We start from the raw sequence: 9672 nt of genomic DNA on the forward strand, positions 1-9672 counted from the left end.
ATCCAGAAGCTTGCAAAGGTGAAGGACACTACTAGAAAAACAGCCTTTTACGACGCGCAATCCGTGTCGTAAAACGCTCAGACGACGCGCAAATGCGTGTCAAGGAAGGCCCTGTCATAACGAGAGACGACACGCTTTTGCGCGTCATCTATAGACGACGCGCATTTATGACACGCAATGCGTGTCAAGGAAGGCCCTGTCATAAAGAAGACGACACACATTTGTGTGTCGTAACCTTACGGTGCACATTTACGACGCGCATTGCGTATCATTAAAGCCCCTGTCATAAAGAAAGACGACACACATTTTTGCGTGTCATAAAGTTAAATGTTTTAAAAATTATATATTTTAATAGATTTACTAATTTTCAAATTAAATAACACATTAAAAATCTCATAATACAAAATAAAATACCATAAATAACAAAGATAATTCATTTCACTAATATGCCAAATATAAATAATTATTCCAATAGTAAGTAAATGTTATAAAAAATGAACTCAAGAGAAGCAGAATTTATATACAATCGTATTATATAGCTTACTATGTGCCAACAACTCTCTGTGTGTTTGCTTTTGCTTGAGTCTCGTTTCCTCCAAAGCTTCTAGCCAAGTCAAAGAATGATATCTTAGGGTTCATGTCCAAATCAAGTAAAACATTGCTAGCTTAAATTCATCAAGTACTTGGCGTGAAGTCTTAATTAGATAGAAGCTTAACTGCAATCTCCAATCCTTCTAGCAGGCCCTAAAGATCATTATTAGCCATGTAGCAGGATCAACCTGCCAAAATTGGATAAGTTAAGAATATGCATCAAGATTGGTGAAAAGACATAAATGCCCCTACCTTGTATTCAACAGTAGCAATGTTTTGGCAGGAACTGGAATTGAAGAAGAATTGGAATCTGTCATGCGTTTGGTTGGCAGAAGATCCAACTACAAAATTTGATGATAACCAACATACTACAACGTTAATAATGGGGCTTAGAGTGCGTATGCTTGTATATTTGTAGAAATCGGAATTGAAATAACATGAATTTATGGAATCACTGGTAGGATTTTGTGAATCAAATTGAATTCAATTCCAATTACTGAGGAATCCAACCACCTCAAAAGGTAAGGTATATACAAGAAAACCAAAGGTAATAATATAACAGCGTACCTCCTCATATCGCCCATGCATGTACAAGAGTGTAGCATCTTCTAATTTTCGTGTAATTTCTGGACTAGTTTTCCTCTTTGGTCCCTTCTAGCTCCTACCTCGTTTCTTAATCTGTCAGAAATCATATTCGTCAAAAATCACAACTTCACTATAATTAAGATAGGTAGCAACAAGAGACTGACTATGAATGTTACAACTATGCATTCATTAAACACACATATATATATATATATATATATATATATATATATATATATATATATATATATATACTCCTACTAATAGTAGGAGTAAGAATCAAGACTGAAAAGAAAGTCTGGATGATGGTATACCTTTCTTTTTCTTCTCATTCCATATGTCACATTTCAGCCAATAATTCTTCACAGTTTGCTCCAGGGAAATCCTCTTGTCTCACTTCCACTCCATTTGTAATTGTGATTCACATGATGCCTCAATCCTAAATGACGGAATAGATTATACACCTGCACCAATAACAACTGTAAACTGTAAACCAACCAAAACTCCATATTCTTCCTATTACCAAATACAAAACATGCAAATGTCAAAAACAAACATAATGTTTGGTTTCGTGGAATAGGGATAGAATGAATTTTTTTAATTGTATGCACAGTTTTTAACTCTACTCTATACAGTATGTAATTATAAATATAATAAATGAACTTTTTATTTACAGATACACAAAATTAAATATAATACAACTCATTAAAACACAAATAAGATTCTAAAATATAAAAGTTATTTTTAAAAATAAAATTATGATTTTCTTTTCTTAATAAAAGAGAAGAGATTTGTATCATAAATTAGATTCTGTTCAATTCCAAGCTGGAATGAAAAAGAAAATAGCATCCCTTAGCCAAAGAATAAAAGATTCCATCACAAAAAATAGGCAGTTTTTTTTTATTCAGATGCAAGTGAGATCTTTTCATATGAACAGCAGAGTTACAAACCTTTTGATTCCCGCATGCCTCTTTAGCTGTCATTTTTCTCATTAAATTTTTGGGTCTGGATTCAAGTAAAGGTATACCCCTTAATTTGGCATGTTCTTCATATAAACCTTCATTGAAAGCATCACCAACAGCCTAAGGAAGGTAAAGGGTCAAAACTCAAAACTAAAACTTGTTATAGTCATCAATCTAATTCTAATTTTAACTTGTAAGCAAAATAACAGAAAAACCTTACTTTTGATATGAGGAGAACAAGCATGATAAGTGGTAAGAGCTTTAAATTATTTGTAATTTCAACCATAATAACACAAAGTGAGACTGTCATTCTCATTGAACCTCCTAGAAACGAGGCAGCTCCAAGTAAAGCATATATGTCGGGTGTCAATTCAAAAAAACATCATAAATTATCAACTGGAAATAAATATAAATATATATAATACAACTACAAAGATGATACGTGTTGTTGCAATAAACATCAAAGTGCTAGCAGTTCTTGTTCAGGTATGCAGTTAACAACAGTCACTGTATATTCAAGAATCTTAAGGATGATTTCTTGTAAAGAAGGAGGGAAGCCACCCATGTTCAGGATCAACAAGGGCACTGTTTGTAACTTCTGACACAGCATGTAGTTCTCAAGATGACTTGAGAAGATCTTAAACATTCTGTTTAGCACTTCAGCCTGAAGCTCCCTGTTGTCTGCTTTGAGAAAAATGTCTTGTAACACTTGTATGGCATCAATATCTTTGACTTTGTAATTGTCCTTTTCCCATCCATCATCTGGAAACCGATCAGAAGATGATTACCAACTGATGCCTTGTAACACTTGTATGGCATCAACAAGGGTCTCCAGTTTCCGGCTTGAAGTCCCTCACAGCAATTAGCAGTACTTTTATCTGCATAAACATTATACAATTCATAATCCTACTCAATAGTCTCTACAAATAGCCAAAAAGGTGAAAGCTGTGCACTAACCTTCTCCGAAGATGACGAACGGAACTCTTCCCAATGTCTCTTGAAGTCCAATTCCAGTTCATATTTGTCGTTGACACGAGTCTAACCAGAAAGATTGTGAACGTGAGAGAAATTGAACCCCGAGATTTGGTTACAGATGTTTTAAACAGAGTCGCTTCACACCCACAGATTCTCGAAATTGATGACGAAACGGAGAAATTGAAATAAAACTAGAAGAAGAAGAAGAGGATTTGTTACCTTCAACCTCGTGCCCCGAGTCTCGGAACGCTTTTATTCAACTTTACAGTCGTTGACACGAGTCTAACCGGAAAGATTGTGAACGTGAGAGAAATCGAACCCCGAGATTTGGTTATAGATGTTTTAAACAGAGTCGCTTCACACCCACATATTCTCGAAATTGATGACAAAAACGGAGAAATTGAAATAAAATTAGAAGAAGAAGAAGAGGATTTGTTACCTTCAACCTCGTGCCCCGAGTCTCGGAACGCTTTTATTCAACTTTACAGTCGTTGACACGAGTCTAACTGGAAAGATTGTGAACGTGAGAGAAATCGAACCCCGAGATTTGGATTCCGGTGAAGTATCGGAATGGGTTTCCGATGAATCAGACAGTGGCAACACAAACACGAACGCGTTTCCTACGGAACAAGAAACGGGTTGTAAGCCGAGCAAGAGAGTGAAAACCGGTGATGAAAATGAAAGAAAGTCACCGCAGGTTAAACGAAAGGTGGTTTCAAAGGCTAAATTGGCCCGGAAACCAATGAATCCTTTTACTTTTGTACCTGATACGTAAGGGAAACAAGCATCAAAAGGTGCTCAAAGGGGTTTTAGGGTTTCTATTAATCGAAGAGGATTTTAAGAACTTCAAAAATATGAAATTATCGATCTTCTACACATCAAATACCAATTCGGAAAAATCGCATATTATGAAGTCAAAAATATGATTTCAGGAACTAAACAACTAAAAATCGCATATCAAGAACCCACACAATGCTTTTAGGGTTTCTTTTGATTGAAGAGGATTTCACAACATACGAAGAAGAAGGAGAGTATCAGGCAGGGTTTTTAATTTTTTGGTATTTCATTCCCCTCTTAGAAATTAAAAATTTGGAGAACGCGCGTTCATGAAAAAAATTATAAAGCGACAATTCTACACGACGCGCTCTTTTATGCTAGGTGCCCTCAGTGTTTTTAATTTTTTTTATTGGACACTAATTTTAGGGCACGCATAAATGCGTGCTCTCTATCCTTCATATTTTGGAAAGCTGACATTAATTTTTAGGGCACGCACAAATGCGCGTCCTCTATCATTGTGTGTCATTGTTTGCGCGTCATTAAAGGGCTGTTTTCTAGTAGTGGGAAACTCTGGATCTACAAGCTCCAAGCCCAACAATCATCAATGGTGTGCTTCTCCTTCTTCCAAAATGCTCTAAGAACACTTTAAAGGTCCAAAACAAACTCTCTAAGGTTAGGTTTCGAAATGACAAAAATAGGGAGAGTGGAGGTTGGTTATGAAGAGGCCTTAAGGGTCTTAAGGTGTTCAAATAGGGGTCCAACCCTAAAAATTAGGGTTTTGGGGTCAGCTCGAGTACGCCCTGCATACTGCATGGGATCCGCGTTCCTTATGAATGACATACGCCTTGAATACACACCGAGTACTCTCAGCGTAGGGACCGATTTTGCAAGAAAATTAATACACCAAGCAAAAAATGAAAATACCTAGGAACATGGGTGTTACAATTCTCCCCCACTTGAATCAGACTTCATCCTCGAAGCCGGCCTCCACAAATAACTTTGGATAATGCTCCCGCATCTCCTCCTCAGACTTTCACGTCCATTCCTTATCCTTTCCGGTGATGCCATTACACCTTCATTAATCATACCTCCTTGTTCCTCAGGGTCTTAGTCTTCCTATCAAGGATCACAACTGGTCTCTCTATATAGTTCAGGTACTTGCTAAATAACTCCAAAACACAACCTCGATGAATCTTCGATGTTCGCACTGGACGATGTTCGACAATCTTTACCTCTAACGGATAATCAAGCTCCCCAGGAGCATCACCAAACCTCTTGTTGAGTGTAATAGATACAAACGATCGGGTGGTGCCCGAATCAAATAGAACTAAAGCTAGGAAACCGCTCACTAAGAGGATGCCTAAATAACATCATAAATATAATAAGCATAAACATCAATGGAATAAATGAAATAAAGAGAAAATACATACCAGTAACCATATCTGGTGCTGCACGAGCCTCATCGGCTGTCAGCTGGAAAGCTTGACTCCTCACTACTGGCATCTCTGCCTTGCCCTGGAGGCCATCGGTGATCCTCAATGTCATTGGAGCGGGTGCTGCAACCACTCCCCCTGCTTCCAAACTCGGACAATCGGCCTTTTTGTGGCATGTCGATTACAATGGAAGCAAATCAAACCCGATCCATGGGTGGTGGTAGTGACAGTGCAATCCCTACTGTAGTGACCAGTCTTGTCGCACTTGTAACAATTGTGTAACATCCCGATGATAAGGTACTTCTAATTTTGACCCTATAATTAAATTATATTGCATTTTGGTCCCTAAGTCTAAGAAAGAGTGCGATGAAGGCCCTAGTGGTATTTTCTTAATTTGGGTGATGAAGGAGTACGCCATGCGTATGTGTATACGAAGGGCGTACGTGTCAGTCATGAAAACCCTAATTTCTAGGGTTTGGCTCATAGCTAAACCCCATTATAGCCTCATTTCTCCCCACTTCATCAACCTCCATCCTCTTAGCACGTTTTTGTTGGATTAGTGTCTAAGTCCATAACTATTTTGGTATGTACTTGACCCGATTATGAGCATGGTCCTTTTGGGTTGCCTTCACCATAGCAATATGTAGGATGAATTAAGGAGAGAAAGGTTTAATTATGATTTATTAATATATTATGAGAATAATATTTTAAAGGAGAAATCATATTGTTTAATTAATATTAGTCAAGAATTAATAAAGAATTAATTCTGTGGCTAAAAGAGATTAATTAAACTTAGGGGACTGGAATTGTAATTATAGGATAATTGCAATTGGGCTATGGATCACCTTGGAATAATAGGTTGGACGAATTCTATGGGGAAGCCCATTAGAAATCGTCCAAGGCATGTTCCAGAAGGGGTCCATGCTAAGGCTTAAGCAGTCAAATTAGGGTTTCCTTGTTGGATAACCCTAATAGCCTAAGTATATAAGGAACCCTTGGGCACCAAAAACGTGGCTAACACTTGGATTAGGGTTTCCAGCCGTTTTTGGTGCCTCCCCTCTCTTCTCTCCTTCATCCAAATGCTTAGTGGTGTTTGTGACTCCATTAGAGGTGCAACACTTGAGGCACTAAGCTTTCTGAAGCCAAGGATTGATTGTTATTGCTATATAACAATCAAAGGTAAGATCTAAACCTTAATTTTAGTTATAGTTTATTAGATCTAGGGTTTATAGCTTTGGATATTCAATTGCATGTTCATTAGACAAACTAGATCCAAAAGCTATTAGGGTTTGCATGTACACCATATGAATAATGTATTGCTCGAAACCCATCAGTGGTATCAGAGCCTAGGGCTGTTTGTTTGATGTATTTGATGCTATAGTTGATTATTCATGCTTAAAATCGAAAATTTTTGGTTTCTGGGGGCTGGACTCGCCGAGTCCATGGCTGAACTCGCCGAGTCCATAGTGAACTCGACGAGTCCAAGCTAGACTCGACGAGTCAGAGTCGCAGATGGAGCAGATTTCGGGATTTTGACCTGTTTTGGCTGTGGATAATTGCTTAAAACGTTCTTTATTAATAAAATCCGATTTTTATCAATATTTGGAGATTATCCTTGCCAAAATAGAAAATAATTGTCAAAATTTAGATAATCTTTTGTTTTATTAGATAAAGATTGATTATTTGTAATTTAGATTTGAATTATCTTGTGAAAAAAGTTTCAATTTTCCCCTTTAGGTTTTATAGTTTAAATTTGAACTTAAAAGTTTTGTTTTTGAAATTTGAATAGTTAAACCCTAATGTTTTGAAAAGTTTCAAAACTTGCCCTCAAGTTTTGGAATTTAAATTTTTGATTAAAAGTTAATTTTGAAATATTTAAATTCTAATCCCAAATGTTTTGAAAAGTTTCAAAACTTGCCCTCAAGTTTTGGAATTTAAAGGTTGATTAAAAGTTTGATTTTGAAATGTTAAATTCTAAAACCCTCGCATTTTGAAAAGTTCAAATTACACCCTTATGGTTTTGTTAATTAATTAAAGTGTATAATTAAAAGAGAGTTAATAAATCCATAAAGTTTTGGTTTACATTTAATTAAATTAAAAGTATAATTTATTAAATTAGACCACCTAGTATTCTAAAAGTGTAAAATACACCCTATACTATATATAACATTAAAAGTCTAATATTATATATATGTATGAGTAAACAGTCAGTCTTACCGTTAGTAGGCCTCATTCACGAAGTTGGTCTATAAGGGGTGTTTAAGGAAATTGCCTATAAAATGGCGATTGAATGGGTATCCACTCTTACCCACCGCACTCTTGACTGGTGGAGGGTCGTTAGCCGAACGGGTAGGATAGGACGAAACCTTCCATTATAAGTATAATGAAGTACAAAGTAACTACATGCTTTACAAATTCCCAAATTCTAGTTACTTTAGGCAAAATGTGAAATTGTATGCTAATCCATGGAATTACACTTCGTACCCTTGTCAAACGTTAGTGGAGCGTGTGTGGTTAACCGGCACACTAATTTGGAGTTGACATTGGTAGTGAAGGGTGGCTCGATGTTTATCATAGATCAATGGAGCGTGTGTCGTTAACCGGCACATTGATTAGGTGATAGTATCATTGAGTGCATCATGTAGATTCGTATGGTTATTCACACCTTGTTTGTGATCCTCGGCATCCCAGTCGCAAATTTGAAGGGCATAATCGAGATTAAACACGCCATTGAAAAGTTCAATGAATCTCAAAAGATCTAGGAGTTTCAATTCACTTAAAACTTAAATTTATTTTTCGTTTTTCCTGGTGGAAATTGGTAAATCGTCATTTACCTACCTTCAAATATTCTGCAACTAGATTACGACATCCCTCTTCTAGGTTGTAGAGTATTGTGTTGGATCCTAGCCTCGATGTTTCTTTTGGGTGTTACATCAAGGATTCTTATCAACTAACTTGAATTTTCTCCCGTTTTGTAGATGTCTAAATCTTACAATGGTCTTCCCAAGTCCCTTAGAACAAGCTTTCCAAATGAAGATGACGTTCCACGATACGATCAAGGAAATGAGAGTCATGCTTCACTTCCTCCACCTCCTCCAATTATTCTCCCTAACCCACAAGTTCAAAGGCTTGAAAAGTTCAAGCTCACTCAAGCCCTATTGGCAAGTAAACACGAAGATGGGAAACCTGTGTGTGCACACGTCTTGGAGATAAAGTCACACATTGATAGGTTAAGGATGATGGGTGTCGATATCTCAGAGATGTTGGCTGTTGACTGGGTTCTTCAGTCGCTTCCTGAATCATATAGTGAGTTCGTTAGAGAGTACTATATGATGGACCACGACGTGACCCTCATTGATCTCACCTATTTGCTTATAGCTGCTGAATCAGTAATGATTTGGCGTGCTGGTCCAGCAAATTTGTCTGGTGAATCAAACTCCCAAACTTCAATGGACACTGGCAACATTGGAAGTCCAGAAAGAACTAAGCATGAGATTGTCCCATGTGTTGTGCCAAAGGAGTCCATTTGCTTTTATTGCCTAGAGAAGGGGCATTGGAGACGAAGCTGCCCAAACTACCTGAGAGATCTAAGAGATGGGAGAGTCAAGGAATATGGCTCTACTTCAGGTAAAATCCATTATCTAACTCTGTAAGTTCCTATTTTTGATTCTTTATACATGATGTGATAAGATTACATTTTGATGTTTTGCAGGATCAAAGAAAAGAGAGGAAGCTTAAGGAAGAAGCGTGCTGAATCTGATCATGAAGAAATGGATTTCGATCGCATGGATTCAAAGATCAGATTTTTTGAGCTGCTACTCTAGAGTTAGGATAGAATGATAAGAAATATGAAATAGCATAGTTTTTCAGTTGAATTGCATTGTAAGGACAAATTTTTCCGCAATAAAATAAATTTTGATTTTGTCTTATTTATTTATCCTTGCAATGGTGTGTATGAAAAATTGATGTTTAATTGTTTCTATTATTAGCAATAATGGATTTGATTCTGAATTATGTTATTTGTGGAAATGTCGAGAATTTGCCAAATAAGGGAAGATTCTCATTGCCCAAGTTTCAATTGGACAGAAACTTGGAATCATACAACTAGGTTGCGTGATGAATGAGAAACTTCATATTTGGAAATTAGACTAATTTTTTGGCAAAGTGTCAAGAGAAGGACTTGGAGATCGAGTACACTAGGTTGTGCGTTGATCAAGTCCACCACAAGAGTGATAAAGATATTCATCATGATTTACTAAAGTTTAGTAAATATGGTTATACTTACAAGATTAAGTATAATTCTGAGTTGATCGAAAGAGTTTCAATCAATAGCAGAACGAATAAGAAGA

The 9672-nt window shown here is 36.7% G+C and overlaps 1 long non-coding RNA gene across 5 annotated transcripts; it reads right to left on the minus strand.

Moving 5' to 3' along the window:
- Window positions 1–463: 463 nt before the first annotated feature.
- LOC145114055 (uncharacterized) lies at window positions 464–4089 on the minus strand. 5 transcript variants are annotated; one of them, XR_013710913.1, is made up of 9 exons: window positions 3878–4089; window positions 3333–3733; window positions 3096–3176; window positions 2359–3016; window positions 2127–2258; window positions 1491–1640; window positions 1159–1269; window positions 844–932; window positions 464–779 (listed from the first exon to the last, which is right to left on the minus strand). It is a non-coding gene; the product is annotated as an uncharacterized LOC145114055 (long non-coding RNA). The 5 variants fall into 5 exon arrangements; XR_013710914.1 differs by lacking the exon at window positions 3878–4089 and having other exon boundaries at window positions 3333–3395; window positions 3553–3866; XR_013710912.1 differs by lacking the exon at window positions 3878–4089 and having other exon boundaries at window positions 3333–3468; window positions 3553–3866.
- Between the last annotated feature and the right edge of the window lie 5583 nt (window positions 4090–9672).

This window comes from Lactuca virosa, chromosome 5 (genome assembly GCF_052849685.1).
Source record: "Lactuca virosa cultivar CGN04683 chromosome 5, Lactuca_virosa_CGN04683_v6, whole genome shotgun sequence".
NCBI classification, from domain to species: domain Eukaryota; kingdom Viridiplantae; phylum Streptophyta; class Magnoliopsida; order Asterales; family Asteraceae; genus Lactuca; species Lactuca virosa.